Consider the following 19,454-nt stretch of genomic DNA (forward strand, 5'->3'; position numbering starts at 1 on the left):
CCACTCTCAGCCTCCGTGCTTTAGGTTGGGCTCCATTTCCTCTTGGTGGACCAGCCATTTCCACTGATGGACAGACCAGCGCCTGTCACAGTATCTTCTTCTTCTGCCTCTAATGATGATTCAGGGATGGCTGTATGATGCCATCAGAATTAAAGATACAAGGAAGATAGTTTTTGAACTTCTAGGATATAGCCTTGATACTGAGAGGAGTTGCTCTTAACATCTTATACCTCCGAGGGGAGGGCAAGTCTGGAAACATCACTGTCTCAGAGGAAGAGACATGGAGAGGGAAATCTTCCCATGGGGACTTGGTTTTAGCCCCTAAATTAAGCCACAACTGAAGCCATCTCTATTATAGTATTTTTAATTTATGAAGACCAATACGTTAAATTATCGTTTTGCTTAAGGTAGTGTTTTATCAGTGTAAAATGAGAGTTATCACATTACATAACTTAGACTATAGGCACCTGGAAGACACTGACCAACCTTGAATTAAGAGACCCAGACCAGATCCACCAGTAGCACCGGTAGCAGCCTCACTGTCATTGTCACCATTGTCAATATCATGATTCTGTAACCTTCTAAGTAGCATATAGACTATTCCCTTTATTTCTCTTAACAACTCTGAAGCAAGTACCATTACTATCCCCCTTTTCCAAATGAGAATAATCCCTGTCTCTTAATCATGGTGCTATAAAGACTAAAACTCGGTTTCCAAGAATCACTATCAGTAATAAATCTAGTGAATTGATTTTAGGGCTTTTTGGACCCTTTGTACTCCTTCAAGTATGTGTTCAATTTGTTCAGTTCTAAGGCTTCTATCAGTTCCCATGGATCTGGTCTTCCTTCCCCTCCTCAGTGAAAAGAATCTCTCTCTATCCTCTAGGCTCATTTAGCACTTTGACCATCAGTTGCAACTTACATATATATTAAATATGGATTTTAATACAGTAAGTCCCCACATACGAACCTTCAAGTTGTGAACTTCCAAAAGTGTGAACGTGCGTTCATGTGTGAGTGAAATTGCAGCTTGCCGTCCATCTCCTGTTGCTGACGATTCTTCAGCTCTACCATCTCCCACCTCCTCTCCCTCCTCCAGTCAGTAACTCTTCTTGCCTGTTCACTGATGCCAGCCCCTGTATGCCAACTGTTGTACTACGGTACTCTTCAAGATACTGTACTGTAAAATTAAAAATGTTTTCTTTATATTTTGTGTTTTTTTAATGTATTATTTGTGTGAAAAGTATTGGTATTATAAACCTATTACAGTACAGTACTATATAGCTGATTGTGTTAGTTGGGTACCTTTGTTGGACTAACTTTGTTGGACTTAGAACAAATTGGACTTACGAACATGCTCTTGGAGTGGAACTCATTCGTATGTAGTGGACTTACTGTATATAATTACATATAACTATAAAAATATATGGCTTAGTAGTATATATAATTATAAAATTGTATGTGTATATTATTTATATACACCTTTATATATTACATATATTATTTGTATGTTTGACTGTTTTAAGAGTGGGTCTTGGAGCCAAAGACATAGTTTGTTGTCATCTCTCCATAAGGGCTGGTTGTATGACATTGGGCAAGCTATTTAAATCCTCTTGTTGGAAGTATGGTGAAGATTGCTCAGTGTTAGGTAGCAGCCTGGATGTGAGGGGCGTTTGGGGGAGATTGGGTACATGTATATGTATGGCTGAGTTGCTTTGCTGTGCACCTGAAACTATCACAGTATTGTTAATCGGCTATACTCCAATATAAAATAAAAAGTTTTTTTAAAAAAAGAAATGTGGTGAAAATAATATCCAAGTCACAATATTACTGTGAAGATTAGATAATTTGAGGCAGAGCTTTACAACTTGCAAAGTTCTCTATAATATGAGATTATTATATTTTTTCACCCGCCACAGCACTAAAACTCTGGGTATAGTTGGAGCTCAATAAATATTGTGGGACTGAATTCAATTTAGGATTGAGTGACAGCCTAAATAAATAAGAAAAGAGATAAGAATTTATTGTTGGCTTTGATGGCATCCCACCTCTCCATACATGTCAACTTTTCTTCTTATTCCTTCTTTCTTGCTATCTTTGTCTTTCCTATTGCATTTAATATCCCTCTTTTTTTTCACTCCTTAGCTTTTCAGCAAACTTCAGGAACATGTCAGAAACATATCAGTGACTTTCTAGATTGAAAGGTTTTCGATTCTGAGTTAAAGTTTGTAAATTATTTCTTACGAGTCACAAAATGCATGGACTGTCCTTGGATACTGCCCTAAAACCTTTTAGATCTGTAGGGTCGGTGCCCTTGCCCAAAGAATGTAGTCCTATATCCAGAGGACTACTCACTAGTCTTAGAACGGTAAATTAACTGCTGATGGCCACTTAGTGCACTTAACACACACCAGAGAACACTATACAAACCAAGGGACCTCATCCCATTAACTCTGCCACTTGCAGATTTTTCTGATTCCTTTTATAATCCATCAGGATAATGCAATGTAAATCATCTTCTGGACGAGCCAACATCTAAAAACTCTATTAATTCATCGTAAATACACACATGTGATGGGGTACCTTGTGTAGTTATCATTTCTGAACTCCCAGTATTTTAAGCTGACTTGTAATTCTTCAGCTCAATTTCTCCCATGTCCAAATCTGCACAGAGTTTTCCGAAGGTAGCTGGTTAACGAAGGACATTTTAGATATCAGCCCAATATCACATTCACATATTATTAGAAAAATGACCTATCTGGGGTCTCTCCCTTTAATGGGGAGCTGGTTTTCAATTTGCCACTCTAGATTGTCTTAGGCTGATGCGGAAAGTAGATGGCTTAATGGCATTCAGAACTTTTCATCTCTCCACTCACAGTTATGTTGGTTATTGAGTTACGGAAGTTCTTGTTGAAATATGCAATCACTTGATGTATAGCTGCAAACCCAAAAGCTCGTGTACCTGTGTTTGCAGTGACCATGGCATGGAAGTGTTGGGCACCAGCTCTAAAGCTTCAAATCAGAGAAAAGGGCCTGTGCTTGGGCTAGGGCTGGCTTCCTCTGCGTTTTTGCTATCCAATTCTCTATCACTTTGCAGAGCTGGATAAAAGAGGACTAGGACTTTGCTTTCTTTGATGCCTTCAGTATATCAAAACAGGGCAGGCTTTGGTGTAAAGTTCCCCAAATGGGAACACTCTCTTTTATAACTAACCACCAGCTGTGAAATTGAGACTGGCCAGGAAGTCAGTGAGGAGAAAAACACTTTAGGAATGGCCATGGGAAGGGAGAGGGTGAAGAGAATTACAAGTCTTCTTCCTGATGTCTTTTACAGTTATTTGTAAAGACTCTTTAATGGTGGGATATATGAGGTATTTGTGGCATGATTTCAGGAAGCATTGTAGGTGTCATAGTCAAGTCCAAGGTATGTGTTTCCAAACAGCTAGCTTTGAGAATGTAATTGACGCTCTGGCGATCACCATCAAGTATCTGCGAGATGGAGAACTCAGAAGGGCACTTTTGCCATTGGCTCTCTCTCATACCTAAAAATAGTCTTAAAATAATTTCTTTTATAAATGGACTATTACAAGACCTACTGTTTTGGTACGTTTTCAGGAGACCATGAATTTTTTTTTTATCTGTTTTGTTCTGTCTTGCCACTCCAAGGCCTATAATAGCTAGCATGAAATAGGCACTTTTTAAATAGATGTTGATCAATTTGCAATAAAAACACTGGAGAGGAGAAGTAGCTCATTTCAGCTCCTTCCTTCTGAACCACTCAAAAGCACTTGGAGCAAAATTCTCAGAAATAAATATGTCTCCTCATTTCAAGCATTTCTCAAGAACTTGTCATATAACACCAGGGATGAACTAATGGGCATTTAACAAAAACATTTTTTTTTTTACTTATAAAATGTAAAGAGTTACACAAATTTAGAAGAATATATACATATATACATGTATATTTATCTTTTTCAAAGGAGACATTGCATTATAACCTTTTACTAAATGTCTGAATAATAAGTTTCCTTGGCAAAGTTTATCACTGTAGTCAGTTTGGTTTAACATCAGTATTACACATTCTACTTTGAGTGATCCTTTAAAATGATAGTTATAAGTTACAAAATTGAAGGAAAAGTGGTAAGTAAACTGAATTAGAGTTAGCAACAATCCTGGTTGTTACAGATCTTCTCAGGTTTAACAATACAATATATGACTTATGTGAGGAAGGGTTATGAAAGGTATTTTTAACTTGACAAGGTACCTCTAAATATAACCCACCTTGCATCGAAATGCCCCATTTCCATAACCTTAATTGCTTTCTCTTTCTTTTCTTTCACTCCCTCTCATCTCTGTCTTATTCTTTTAAAGTGTGTTTTTCATCAAAGGCCACCTACATTCTATCGTTAATTGCCTAGAAGCCTATAGTGAATGTCTCAAAATTTGTGTCTCTTGAAGCAGCATTTTTTCCTAGCCGAATTGTAATTACTTGAGAAATCGAAGGTGTCTGCAGGTTGCAGTAAGCTAGGCAAAGAGACCCGGCTTCATTTGCCAGAATATCAGCTGTACTGCGAGGGCTAATTTTCTTCCTATGATGAATTCTGCAGTGTGAACGATACGTAAGGTCACTCAATATCAGGAAGGGGTAAGGAACACAGCTTACAACCCAGCACTTTGGTCTTGTTTCTGTCCAGGAGAACAGAGTTTGCTCAGCACACCAGCCCACCTTGGGAAGTCTGCTTGTTGAAAAGATACAGACAGGTACAAACAGGTGTGTTAGATCCAGCATTGCATATGAAAATATTATTTTGATTAATTTGATCAGAAAAAAAGAGAGGGGCGGGGCCGAGCTGACTGAAGCAAAGACAAATGACTGTTAAGTTTTCCGGACTCTTAGGAACCTCTTTGCAACAGGCAGTAGAGTGAAGTGATTTGGACTAGAGTGTAGACACTGGAGCTGGACAACCTTGGTTCAAATTCCAGTTCCTGTTTTTACTGGTGATATAGCCCTGGGTAAGTTAGTGTCCCTCAGTTTTTCCATTTCCAATAATAGGAACAATAATATGCCTGGTCTTGTGTTTCGTATGATGATAAAATGAGTTTGACATATTTTAAATACTTAGAACTTAGCATGTAATAAAAACTCATGAAATGTGAACTATTACAATTGTCTTCTTTTAATACTCTGAGTGTAGGAGGCTGTTCCTTATTAGAGAGAGAGAGAGAGGAGATTTAGAAAAATTCACCAAATATTTTTAAAGATGAGCTTAGGGAAGCCTGGTTCCCCTCCTAACCTGCGAGGGCAAATATTGCCCTTCCATACAACACCCCCTGGTGTCTTTGTTGGAAGCAGTCCCTTGGTCTTATAGGAGAGGACAACATTTTCTCTAGCCTTCGAGGCTGTTTTGGCTGGTTTATTCATTAAATTGACATGAGACAGATTAACAAGAGAAAACCAAATTTCATTGCATATGTACGGGAACCGTACAAAGACAATGAGAGACTCCTCAACTGTAAGGCCATTGAGGCTTAGGTGCCTTTCTGAGCTGAGAAGAAGAGGGTAGGGATCTGGGGCTCCAAAGGGAAGAAAGACAATTCACAGGAAGATGCGAAGAGCAGGTGTTTGGTAAACAAATGTTTGCCAGGACATTCAGAGACAGTGAGCCACGGAGAGGACTCAGAGCTGAGAGGCCCTGTGGCGCTCCCCACAGCTTACCACTTCTGGCCTGTACTCTTTAGAGTTATCTCTGTTGAGAGTTCTCTTCCTGGGCCGGGTCATCTCTCTAAAGTCTTCCAGGCAGTTAAGGGGGAGGTAAGAAGCTCTTCCTGAGTCTTTTCGGCCTCCGTTGTCTTCAGCTCAGCATAATCCGCGTGCCAGAGTGGCGCATTTTGGGGAGGCTCATTCTGCATCCCTTCAGTCCGATCCAGCACCTTGATGCCTGGCAGGCTTGACTTCTTATAGACGTACAATCCTCTTGGTGTTAAAAGACAAACTGAAGCATATATAAAAATGTAAGAGTTTATTTGAGCAAAAATCTATTTGAGTTGGGCAGCACCCAAACCAGCAGATAGAAAGGAGCTCCGAGGAACTGTACAAAACTGAAAACTTTTCTAGGCAGAAGGGAGCAGGAACAAGGAGGTTATACTAGGCAAGAAAGTGGATTGGTTATTGCAAAGTTACTCTCCTTTAGCGGATGACAAGGGTCTATCCGGCAGATTACCTAACTAGTGATTACCAAACAGGCAATTCCTGATTGACTGGTTTAAGATTCTATATTTCTGGGAGAGCCAGAACTGTAATTAAGTCTTGGTTTGGTGACCTGCGGCTTAGCATAAGTGACTCCATTTTGAACCTATTGTCTTTCTTTGAACAATGCTTATGAAACTACTAATAATTTGGTTGACCTCTGATCATCACTCTTGAATACCTGGTTTGCTGTTTGAACAGTATACTGTTTATGGCATCCCTGACCAGGTGGTCCCAACGCCTTAGCTCCCTTGAGGTCACTTCATTCCACTATGGGTGCGGCTCCCCTTCTTTGCAGCCTGTATGTGTTGCTAGGAGAAAAGGAAAGATGAATCAAAACTGTGGCCCCCTCCCTGTAAATTAACAACTGTTATTGTTATATTTTCTCCCTCCCTTAACACTCCGCACAATTGTATTCAAAGATTCCACAGTTAACTCAGCCTTGCAACTCCCAAAGCCCTTAAAGCTTTAGGGAAATTGATTTAAAATATGGTTGAATTCTGCTTCTTATTCATTTATCTAAAGACAGGCATATTCTTTGCAGAATTAAGGGGTTAGCTAGGGATTGGGCCTTCTGAAAATAGAGAAGGCAAGAGAGAACTCCATTGTCTTCTTGACCAACCTCAGACCAAAAGCTGAAATGACTGTGTAATGCACTTGTTAGAAATATCCTCTTGGTCTGCTTTGGGTTGATTGACTTAATTTATTGGCATGAAAAAACAGTCTTCTGCTTTTCTAATATCTTGTATAGAGGCCTAATTCCACATATTCATGACAGAGATTCTAAGACAAGAACAATGTAAATTTGTCCCTTCTTCCCATCCTAGAATATCACTAGCTGTGAAGTTCCAACAACTTTTTTATGTTTGTCCACTATTATCTGCTTCGTACTCACCAAAATAATCTCCCTCCCCGATCAAAGCACTCCTTATGTTGTTATTTATTTATTTGGTTTGAATTATTTCAATGAATATAACTGTTGTCTTTAAATCAACTTAAATCAGTCGATAAATCACTTGACGAGCAGTATTAGTTACAATGGCTACTATTTAAGGAAAGATATTAAACACCTCTGGAACAAGAAAATTGCAACAGAATAAAAGAGGCTGAGAATTTCCTAAACTTTTAAAGACATAATTTTTTGATTAAGATATAGGGAGAATTTTATGTGTGTATAGCAGTTAAATTAACAAAAAATAGGATTTTTAACCAATCACTGAAAATATTGCCTATATATGGAATATTTTACCTATATATAATCTTTCTTAGTATTTGGACACGCATGTACACATGCAGTCATGTATAAGTAAAAATCATACAAGAACTGAAGTTAATATCGCTACGCTTGGGTTTCAGTTCAAATAATAACATGAAGTCAAAGAAAAAAATGCGTGATAGGAAAACTCAGAAAACATCAGACATGGAAATGAAACTGATTGTTAAGGTATATCAAAGGGAATTTTTAATCTCATAGTGACTCCTATAAAGCAGGAGTAAGGTGGGTGACCTCCTGATACATCTCTGTAAAAATGGCTGCCCCACCACTTTTTTCCAACAATAGTAGGTATCAGATCATTCACAGATTGCTTTAAGCCACCTAATACTCTGTGTGTTTAGGTGTCCTTTAGAATGTAAAGAAAGTGAACCACTTTTCGTCACTGGAGCTTAGCTATCACATAAAATAATTTTTTAGTATCAGTTAGTGATTTATAGAGTCCTTGCTATGTATTAAGCTTTTTGCTAAATTCTTTACAGACATTAATCCCTGAAATAGGCATTACATCCATGTATTGAGATACAGAGAGTTTCAATGAATCAAGCAATGTTACAAAGCTAATATAAACAGAGTGGAAATCGAAATTGAGGTTGGCTTAATTTAAAGTGTCCATCTAAACCACTGTTCCACTATTCACATCATCACCTGATGCTGTGTCTCACTGGTACAATGACATGAACATTGGCATATGGCTCTGGTCTCACTCCACTATAAATATTCTCAGTTGCACTTAGCATCAGCACACAATAAATACTAAATATTCAGAATTGCATGAGAGCATAGGCAGGTCCCTTTTCCAGAGACTGTCTTGAGAAGCTAAAGTGTCACATGAATTATTTTACAAAACACATGCTCATGTCATTTTCGAATGCTTAAAGAATGCACGGAAACACAGCTCTATAAACATGCCTAACCATGGTCTTCTTGGAAACCAACTTAACACGCAAACCTGCCAGGTGAAGAGTATTTGCTCTGGGCAGTTAGTTGAATCAAGAATCAAGACTGTGAAAGTGTTAAATCAGTCTTTTAGTCATATGTGAAGGCATGCCCCAAAGCCCAGTGTCTTTACATGGCCAGACAAAAAGGATAAGAATAAATCTTTTTTTTTCACTTTGAGATGTGGAATGGCACCTGTAACATTCCTTTTAGAAAAAAAAAAAGAACTCACGTAGGTAAGATGGATGAAAGACAGAGCTGAAATAGCCAAAGGAGGTTTCTGTCCATAGCAATAAAAATAATTAACAATTACACAAATTAAGACTTCTTAAATCTTTCCTTTGGGATGGCTAATCATTTCTTAATTTAAAGGAGATCTTTGCATAGGGTTCAGTAAGGGAAATGTTCACTAAAGATGGGCCCCTGATGTGAAATGCTAGGCAAATAGATGTGAAAACTTTGGTGTTAGTTGATGGACACATTAGATCCTCCCTCACCCAGTAATTAAAGTTGATAATACAAATGAAAGCAAGGACTAATCAAATATTTCCTAAGTATTCTTTCTTCTACAGCATGTACCAGCTTCAGGGTAGTCAAATTAGAATACAACATGGTTGTACCTAACAGAGTCAGACATACGGTAGAGCAATAAATTCTTACTGAATTGAATTTGAATGATCCAGTATCAGCAGTAAAGAAGAATGATTAACAGATTTAGTCATTTTCTCCCAATTTTCATTTATATTCTCAGTGGTAATACTGTACTTCTATTAGAAATAAAAACTCCTAGTTTTATGATGATTTATATTTTTGTGCTTAAGAGGGAGTGGCAATAAACCTAAATTTTATATATAATCAGCCCTCCATATTCACAGATTCAACCAACTGTGAATCGAAAATATTAAGAGAATAATCCAGAGCGTTCCGAAAAGCAAAACTTTAATTTGCCATGGATGGGTGACAATTTATATAGCATTTGCATTGTATTTACAACTATTTACATAGCATTTACATTGTATTAAGTATTGTAAGTAATCTAGAGGTGATTTAAAGTATATGGGAGGGCGTGTGTAGTTTATACGCAAACACTACACCATTTTATGTAAGGGAATTCAGTATCTGAAGATTTTGGTATCTGCAAGGTGTGGGAAGGGGCTTGGGGGTGGGTGAGGGGATTGTGGGGTAGGGGGGCAGTCCTGGAGCCAACCCCCAGGGATACAGAGAGGGACTGTATATAACTGTTTCCTTATTTTATAGCGGGAATTCAAGGCATGGCAGGGTCACTCCATTGTAATACTCTAGCCTTTATGATATCTCACCGGCGTTGATCAATATGGCACAATCATGCAAAGCTAATGAATGATCATTGCTATTGTAAAGCTTGGCGACTTTATATCCCCAAGGAATTCACACAAGAGATTCTTGGTGATACCATTTTGCCTACAGAGTCTTGCATTTTTAAAGGAAACTCCTGAAGACCTAATTTTATTCCAGAGGATAAGTTTTTCTTGGGTTATCAAAACGTCTGTGAAAGTCTGATGGAACACTTGGCTTAAAGGACCTTTTTTGTTGTGCTTAAAACAAGTGATACGGGTTGCACTCTGCCTTGACGTAGGCTCTCTCATTTGTAAGTTCCTGGCCATATCACCTCTTCTAGCTCTGCTTCTTGATCGTTTTCATCTTAATATGAGGTCATTTACTAGAAAATGTGTATTACTTCGTTGTGTTTAGACAGTGCTGAGGGATTTCCATTGTGTTCCTGCTGCACCTTGGAAAAAATCTTCTCCCAATTCCTCATACTTTCTAATGACAGAAAGCTACTTTTATAGTTTCATAGCCTACTTGGTCACTTTAAATGAATCCTTTCAGCTTTATGAAAGAGACCTGATTGATAGGTCTGCTGCAGCTTTGCACTTCAAGGAAGGCTGTAGCTTTTCTTCCTTCGTAACCTGATGTCTGCCCGTGAGGATGCCTGTAGGAAGCCATAAAGTAAATGAGAATTACCTTAATTCAGTCCTTCAATAAATGTTATTGAGTGACTGTAGAGTTGTAGCCAAGCTAGATACTGGGCTTATACTAGTGAAAAAAAAAATCAAAATACTGTCTGTTCACATGTTTGTTACCATTTAGTGGGGAAAACAGCTATGAAACGAATAATTAAGTTAATGAGTACATAATTACAAACGATGCTAACGACTGGAAGGAAAGGTACGTTTGAGAGGGAGTCTTCTTAATGTTGCTGGGGGTTAGGGAAAAGTTCCTTCTGGCGGTGCTGTTTAAGCTGAGACCTCAAGGATAGTTTTGGGGAGGAAAGATGCCCTTACAAGACAGAAAGAATATGCAGGTATGAAGATCCAGTGGGAACAGGCATGGGTGAAGAAAGATCAGAACACAAAGGCGTAGGTGTCCACACTCCTTTTTTTTTTTTTTTCCTCCCCTAATGGTATTCTGGAACATCTCCCATGGACTTCAAGACCTCCACAAAGGCACTCTTGTCTATGAGTGATTGTTGAAATTGGTGTTCTTTGTGGAGCAGATGGAAGAAAATCCTTATTCTGCCATGTTGGTGATGACACTCTAGCGTTTTCCAAACCTTGTCTTTATCTTCAAGGCAGTGAGAACCACAGAAGTGTTTCCTATCAAAGATATTCAAAGAGAATCCTTTTTACTACTTTTACTAATCAAGAGATCCAAGTTTCTGAGTTGCTTACTGGTTAAGAAATACCAGGCGATATTTTTCTTGGCCCACGCCTGTGTAAATTTAAATGAATAGAGCAGCAATTTGGACACTGGGTTGACTTTGGAAAGAGAATGGCCAATGGAAGGAATATAACATATCTCCTTTAGTTTTAGTTAAAGGAATCCAGCTTTAAAATACTTTGAAAAACATTGTAGGTGTCTACTCCGGATGATTCCCATATTTGTGACTGATGAACCATATTTGTCCCAAACTTCATAAAAGTTTTTTTTAGCAACTTGTAGAAGGGCTATTAGGACTTGGGGGTCAATGAGGCAGCAAGACAGAGGAAAATTTCTTACAAATATATGTGGAATGACACTCCAGAGAATATTTGGGGAACAAACACGTCTCCTTAGATATTGATGAATGATAAAGAGAGTACAGGAATAAAATAGTCACAAACTTATTTCTACTGTTACACGATGAATGCCATATTCTGTGACACAAATAACATAAATCTTCCCAAGAATGAAAACCCTCTAAGCTTTGGGGGCTATGTGTTGAATTTCCCTGAAGCCTTTGGATAATTTCTGGCAAGACCATTCATGTGCAGTATTTGGCTATGTTCTCAAGCTGTATATTCACAGTTCTCATTTATTTCTTGCCAGTCTGCAAAGCAGAGAGGGACAAGCCAGCACAGTGTTTACTCATGCCTCTTCAGTGGTTTTGTACAATCCTCTTCTCCGTTCTGCCTAATAAGATGCTGCTAACATTTTACTTAATCTTGAAAGCAGCTCAGAAATAAAAGGCCCATATAAACCTTCTTCTGTTTATAGTGCCAATCAATTGGAGCCTTCAAGCAATTATTAACTAATTAATAGTTATCTCTGGGAAAACAGAGAACTTATTAGGGACTTATATGTGGAATTAAAGCTAGTTGCCTTCACATAATTCTACTGTGGTAGAACCAACATAGATAAGCTCTAAGATACTGCTCGAAGTTTATAAATATTATTTGATAAGAGTTTATAAGGGGAAAAGAGAGAGTCCTTGCTGAATTCCTTGTTGATAATCTACTGATTTGATCCCCACCCTTGCAGGTGTGCTTTTGGCAAAAATCCAACATTTTTCTTTTTTTTTGCTCTTATGTGAATCCCAAACTCCCAATTCATCCCACCACCACCCCCTGCCGCTTTCCCCCCTTGGTGTCCATACGTTTGTTCTCTACATCTGTGTCTCTATTTCTTTCTTGTAAACCCTTTCATCTGTACCACAGATTTTAAAAATACAACATTTTTTAAAATATTTTTTTTCTATAACAAAATAGCATAATTCTCTGAAAATAATTTAAAGACCATGCTTTATTAAAGAAAAGTGAAATGTGGAATTCTGTTCCAGGGTTTATTTGTATAAAATTATTTACAGATTTACCTTGGCTTAAATATATTATATATTTTACTTTGTATAAAATTTTAATTTGTTTTCATTTTCTTCATTCAAGCTCTAGGTCAACACTGTCAGGTATAAGGAAAACTCAGGACCTCAAAAGCATTAGCATGACCAATGACAAGGCTGTGCAGTGTGGATGTTCGTACTTCATTTTATAATCAGCAAATTATCAAATGCTCTGGGGTACTGAATATATGCTCAGCCAAAAGCTAGACACTGGAGAGGGTGAAAAAAGTATATAAACAAGTTTCCTGTCCCAAAGAAGTTGAGAATACGTGAGAGAATAGTATTTCTTTAACAGGCTAATCATAATTTTGTACTTCTGGAACCTAGCGTTGGCAAGAAGATGCTTGTTTCCTGAATCCTAGTTCTGTCTCTGTAAGCAGGGTGCAAGTGTTGAATGTGTAGAGATCAAGTTTTGCAGCTGTGGTTTTTGAAACATTTAAGCAGTGGCACAGCATGGGCACTGACCATCAGAATGGATGTGGTCATCAGCAACCCTTGTGGTCTTAGCAGCGCCCTGATTCCCGGTGTCCCCAGCTGTAACCCTGATATCTGTGCTAAGCACAGAGTAAGTACTTGATAAATATTTGTGCTTAATTAAGCTCTACAAAGCAAGATATACAGATAAGTCTTTACCATCTCTGGGTCACCAAAAAGGAGTTTAAAAATCTAAGAGTTGCTTTTTTTTTTTTTCCTGGTTAAAACACCATTAAGCTATTAGAGTAATGGATTATACACTGTCGATTACAAGTAGATAAACGTCTTCAAATAGGCCATTTCTTTAAAAATCAATACTGAACCCAATTCAGCCAGCATTAAAAATATTCTGCAGTTATATCATCAAAATCTTGATGTTTTAGCCAAACTGCCAGAAGAAAATTTATTTATTTTTTATTATTATTATTATCTTTTTTTTTTTTTTTTAGCGGTACGCGGGCTTCTCACTGTTGTGGCCTCTCCCATTGCAGAGCACAGGCTCCGTACGCGCAGGCTCAGCGGCATGGCCTACGGGCCCAGCCACTCCGTGGCATGTGGGATCTTCCCGGAGCGGGGCATGAACCTGTGTCCCCTGCATCGGCAGGTGGACTCTTAACCACTGCGCCACCAGGGAAGCCCAGAAAATTTATTTTTTATTTATGGAAAATTCCTACCATTGCTTCAAATTGGATATAATTTAAAAAAAAAAAAAGAAACATTGATTCTATCAAGAAACCAACCCCACTTAGTACTAAGATTCTATGACCTAAGAAGGTCATAAAATTCTATGCATTTTTGAGGTTTTTATAATTAATAAAATAGTGCATGTTCATTATAGGAAAATGAAATACATTTGATTTTAAAAGGATAAAATTATCAATTTAACTACCATGCATATATAAGTACCACTGACATTTTGGTCTATCAATATAACCTTCCAGTCTTTTAAAAGTAAATTAAAACAAAACAAAATAAAATAATAATGTAAATCCAAACTGCTTTTTTTCACTTACATTATGAACATTGTTCCCACAACATAATTCTTATTGGCCACAGGAAATAGAGTTATGAAATAACTTTCTTTCCGCAATTTTCACTTTTAAGCGCAAGATCTCATTATTCATGTCTTCCTGCTTTCATGACTAGTAATGCCTTAAAATAAGCTCATGAAAATGTATTTGATTGGTCAAAGTGTGTACACATCTCTAAGGTCTTCACTATCCATTGCTAAATTGCTCCTTTCAAATTCTTAAACATCTCTTAAGCAGCTCTGTAGTCCTTGAAAGAGCTGGTATTTGAGAGAAAATAAATGGAAATACTTTCTCATTTCCTTCTTTAGTCTTTTATTTATCTATTTTCACCTTTGCCATTATTTTAATCTGCAGTGACAAAAGGAACATGTTTAAGATAAGACAAGAATGGGGCCCCCAATTTTCCCAACTACTCTTTTCAGTTTGGGTCTGGAATCGAAACAATAATCACGAAAAATAACCAGATCGGTAGTTCTCTAAGGCACTGTGGAAGGAGCTTCTTCCAAAGCCAGGTAGGAAGCCTCTTTCAGAAGTCTTAGGGTTTCATTTAATATAATTATTTTGTATTTCCTCTTCTTTTCTTTAAGGTCCTTGGTCAAAACTAGCTCAAAAAGGACAGAAAAGTTTATTACCTGCTGAGCTTTTCGGGGACTTGTGAGATAGAAGTCAGATGCCGCCAGTTAGGTTCCTAGTGGATCCTACTATGAAAGCTCACTCCACTAACCCCCTGCTCCCAGCCAGACTGCAGAAACATTGACTTTGTCAGCGGCTTGAGCAGAGCAATCAAAGAAACTAGAGTTAAGTCCTCACCGCTGGGTTCCTTGATAGAAATAAGGACGTGGAAATGAGAAAAAGGCAGTTTAAATCATTTAATAACATATTAAAGCACACATTTTATTTCTACTGTCAAGGCTCTATTTATTCAGATTAAGGAAAGTATTATCATATCTAGGTTTACCCCTTCACCAAAATCCTCAAGGAGACTTATTCAATCATAGGTTCGTGGTTGAGTCTACAGTTGTCTTTTATGTATTTAAGTCATCTGTGGAAAATGTTTTTTTCACTCCCTCTCATGTCTTAACCAAAACATTCTTGAAGCTGAGAAGTTGGCCTAAGCTTCTTCTCAGATATCCACTTTCCCACTTAATTGAGCTTTTCAGACGCCAATGTCCAGCCAGATTTTGAAAAGGCCCAAGTCAGAATTTTGTGAAGTAAACAAATTGATTGTTCACATGGTGCAGCCTGTATCCTTCCCTACCCCAAACTCCTTCAGCAGGAGGCTCCCACTGGTGCCAAGAACACAAATCATTAAAGTCAAGACTTTGAAGTCTTTTCTCAAGAAACTGCCTTTTAAACTGGAAATGTATAGTTTTGTCTGTTATCTATTAGTTGCTAATGCTTTTATCTTTTCCTTCTTTTTGCTTTACATTTTTTAAAACCATGATTAAACATAATTAAAAAATAAGCATGTACACATATAACCTGATATTAATGCATTCATCTTAATATAAACTTTTTTTGCGGTACGCGGGCCTCTCCCTGTTCTGGCCTCTGCCGTTGTGGAGCACAGGCTCTGGACGCACAGGCTCTGGACGCGCAGGCTCAGCGGCCATGGCTCACGGGCCCAGCCGCTCCACGGCATGTGGGATCTTCCTGGACTGGGCCACGAACCCGTGTCCCCTGCATCGGCAGGCGGACTCTCAACCATTGCGCCACCAGGGAAGCCCTTTAATGTAAACTTTTAACCATCTGTGGTAGAGTTTCTTAACCCCCTCACTATTGATATTTGAGGCTGGATAATGCTTTGTTGTATGGGGGGCTGGAGAGCGGACTTTCTGTGATTGTAGGATATTTAGCAGCATACCTGGACTCTACCCACTAGATGACCACCCCTTACCCATTTTGATAGCCGAGCCTATGCCCAGACATTGTTTAGTGTCCGCTGAGGGGCAAAGTCATCCCTCTTTGGTTGAGTCCATTGGCCTCTAGAGAGTAAGGCACTAACTCACTCTTCCAGACTTGATTAAGGCACCTGAGGGATATGAACACACAGAAACTCCTGCTCTCAGGTAGTGTATATTCCAGTGCATGTGAAAGATCTTGGAATGTCAGAGAAAATCTGCAAGGCCATATATTTCAGTGTGAGAGGACAGGTCAGGCCACGTATCACATTTATGTTCTTGGACAAAATAGGGAGTATTTGGCTGGAAGGAAACTCCAAAGGGCCATTTCTTAGTTTATTATTTCACCAAAGAGTTGGCCTCTTTAAAGAAAAGTATAGTTACACTAAATCATAGCCCTAGGAAAACTCTAAGAAAGAAGACAGCCTGGATGAGTATCAGGTAAAAGCTTGTGCCTTGTGGATGGCATTAGATCAAGAACTGACCCACGTGTGGCTGGTTCTTTAAAAATGGTTCACATGCTGATAGGTGAATTTAATTAAACACTTTAATATTGGTTATATTATTTACATCTTCTACATAGTTTAAAAAACAATTAGCATCCTTTTTTTAAGAGTACTGTTTCCCCATGTTTTTTGTTGTTTGCATGTAGAATTCCACGTTGTTACCATTTCTTGTAATTTTTATTTTATATTGGAATATAGTTGATTAACAATGTTGTGCTAGTTTCAGGTGTACAGTAAAGCAATATTTCCTTACTTCTTAAAATAGCAGTGGAAACAAAATTTAGACACGAACAAAAGCCTAAAATCATCATATAGATTTAGCCCACTGAAATTTTCTTATATTTTTTTCAGATTTAGTTTATTCTTAGTGTGAGCTAAGATAACTGACCTTTCTAGAATTGATGTAAATACCCTAAATGGTTCTTCAAAATAGTTACAAAAAATAATATAAGAAAGAATGCAAGTAAGTACCTTTCCTTGCTCTTATTGTAAAATTTACCTCTACCTAACACAAACATTTTATTAAATCACAGAGTTACAATATAGGTAACTATTTTTAAAATAGTTTAGAAATGTTTGGGGGTTGGGAGAGAGAGAAAAGAGAAAAAATTAAAAAAAAGAAAAAAGAAAAATGGTTCAGAATGAGAATGACTCTGTCAGCAGAGGTATTCAGGCCCCCATTTTAAGATGCTATTTACTCGTTCTTGTCTCATATCACTTTGGTTGTTTTTTCCACGCCAGGAACCCCAAGTCCTCTTACTCTTACTCCCCTCACATCTAGGTATATCTTAGTGACGTCAAGGTACTGACTTTACACTGCCTGTTGGAGAGGATATGGGAACCGAGGCCTCCTTGCTCCTTTCCTGTTACTGCCATGATCTTACTGTGGCTTTATTTCTCCTCACCCTGCATTGCACTAGGCAGATTTCTCGGTCTTCTGCTTGTTTGAGAGCTTCTTATTTGGGGATCACCCGGAGGACTGAGGAAGAGAGGATTTTCTCCTCTAAAGACTTTAGCTACGGATGCACCACTTCCCTCTTTCAATTCTTCTCCTGAGTCATCCTGCCAGTGTCTCCTGTATCACCTCAAGGCTTGGTGCCTCTCCTGGAAGGATGAGCAAATTAAAGTACAGAAATTTACAAGCACTTAGTTCACATGTTATTGACTAATAAGTCTTTGCTTAAAAGAGGATCATGTCTTTCCAGGACTTCTTTATCCATCTCTAAAGAAGGCCAGGACCTCCCATAACTGAACTGAACTCCTTGGGAATCCCCATAGTTCTTAGTTGGGCTAGCTCTTGAAATTTATGGTGGTCCATGGAAATGAACAGTCATTTAGTCAGTGGGTGCTAAATCTTTGTCTTGGGTTTAGTTGGGTCACACCTTGATCCTCATTAGAACAGTTTCCCTAAAATCTATGTTAAAATTTTCAGACCAGATTATTTTTTCTGTTTCAGATATGAAATTTCCTTTTCCTGACTGAACTTACTTATTATATAGACACATTTGTTATCCCTGCTGCTCTTAGAAATGTGCTTCTCCTTTGTCCACAATTACATACTCATTCCAAAACGTGCCCACTGTCCATTTAATACCACAGAGGAACCCTTCGCTTGGAGATTCAACCTCCTCCAAGTGAAAGCCCTCACTTTATCCCCCCATCATTACCTAGCAGTGTTTTTTAATAGTATGTGCATTATAACTACCTACAATCCCATTTTATTGATTCTGTCTCAGTTGGTATGAGAATCATTTTGCAATCCAGTTACTTGTGAAGGTATAGATTTCTGGGGTGGATCTCTGAAAACACTGAAATTTACATACTCGTAAATCCGTTAGCAAGAGCAAGTAAGGATATAGGACCCAAGTGGTAGTTGCAGGCCCAGAGGTTCTGAGTTCCAAAGTTCAGCCGTAAGAAATCTCACTCAAGAAATGTTTTTCCTTCTCATTCTTTTGGACGCTTCTTTTAAAAGCAACAGATTTAATACCAGCATTTTGATCCATATTCAGGCACTTTTAAAAGGTTATAACCTTTACAGACTAGAGCTTTCATGGAATGGGGTATGTTTTATAACCATTGGCTTCCATTTGGACTACTCAGCCCTTAACTTCTTGTGGGAATAGATCTAGAAGGTAACAGTCTCCTGTTCACTTCATTTATTTATAGTGTTCACCTGATAGTGACCTTCTTTCGGGACAGCCTTCTACCCGTAAGAATTTCCAAGTGACGGAACTTACATCCTGCTACAGGGCTATATACACACTCACCCAGGAAACGTATTTCAAATGTAATGTGCAACACCCTGTGTGTTGCTATTTCAAATGATGGTCTAAATTATGTCACCTCTCCAGTGAGTTCAACCGTGTTCTTAGAGCACACTGAACGTATAGAGACCTTTGGAATTATTTAATCCAAGAATTCTCGAAATCTGATCCCCAGGCCAGCAGCAAGGGTATCACTCGGAGCTTGCCAGAAATGCACATCTTAGGGTCCCACTCCAGATCTACTAAATCAAGAACCTTGGGGGTGGAACCAGACAGTCTGTGTTTTAACTAGGTCCACATGATTCTGATAGACACTTGGAACCAGTGATAGAACTTATTCTTTTTACAGTTGAAAACCTGAAACTTGAAGTAATGAAATGACCTGCTGAGAGAGAATAGAGCTAGCTAGTTCTATTCGTAATATCAGAATTGAGAACAAATCCTAGTATTCTTTCAACTGTCCTGTACTGCTTTTGTGGTTGCTCTCTATACATACGCAGGGTTGAAATCCTTGAATTTTTAACAGCTAGCACCAAATTCCTCCTTCATAACTACTTTGTGAGCTCAAGTCAATACTCTTTCCCTACTTAAATTTAAATGCTGTGAGACACTCAGGAGTCTCCATGTTTCTTTTCTCCTGAGCTTCGCTTTCCTTGCTCAGCTACTTAGTTGAACATTTAACCAAGT

Source organism: Delphinus delphis, chromosome 13 (assembly GCF_949987515.2).
Source record: "Delphinus delphis chromosome 13, mDelDel1.2, whole genome shotgun sequence".
In the NCBI taxonomy this organism is placed as follows: domain Eukaryota; kingdom Metazoa; phylum Chordata; class Mammalia; order Artiodactyla; family Delphinidae; genus Delphinus; species Delphinus delphis.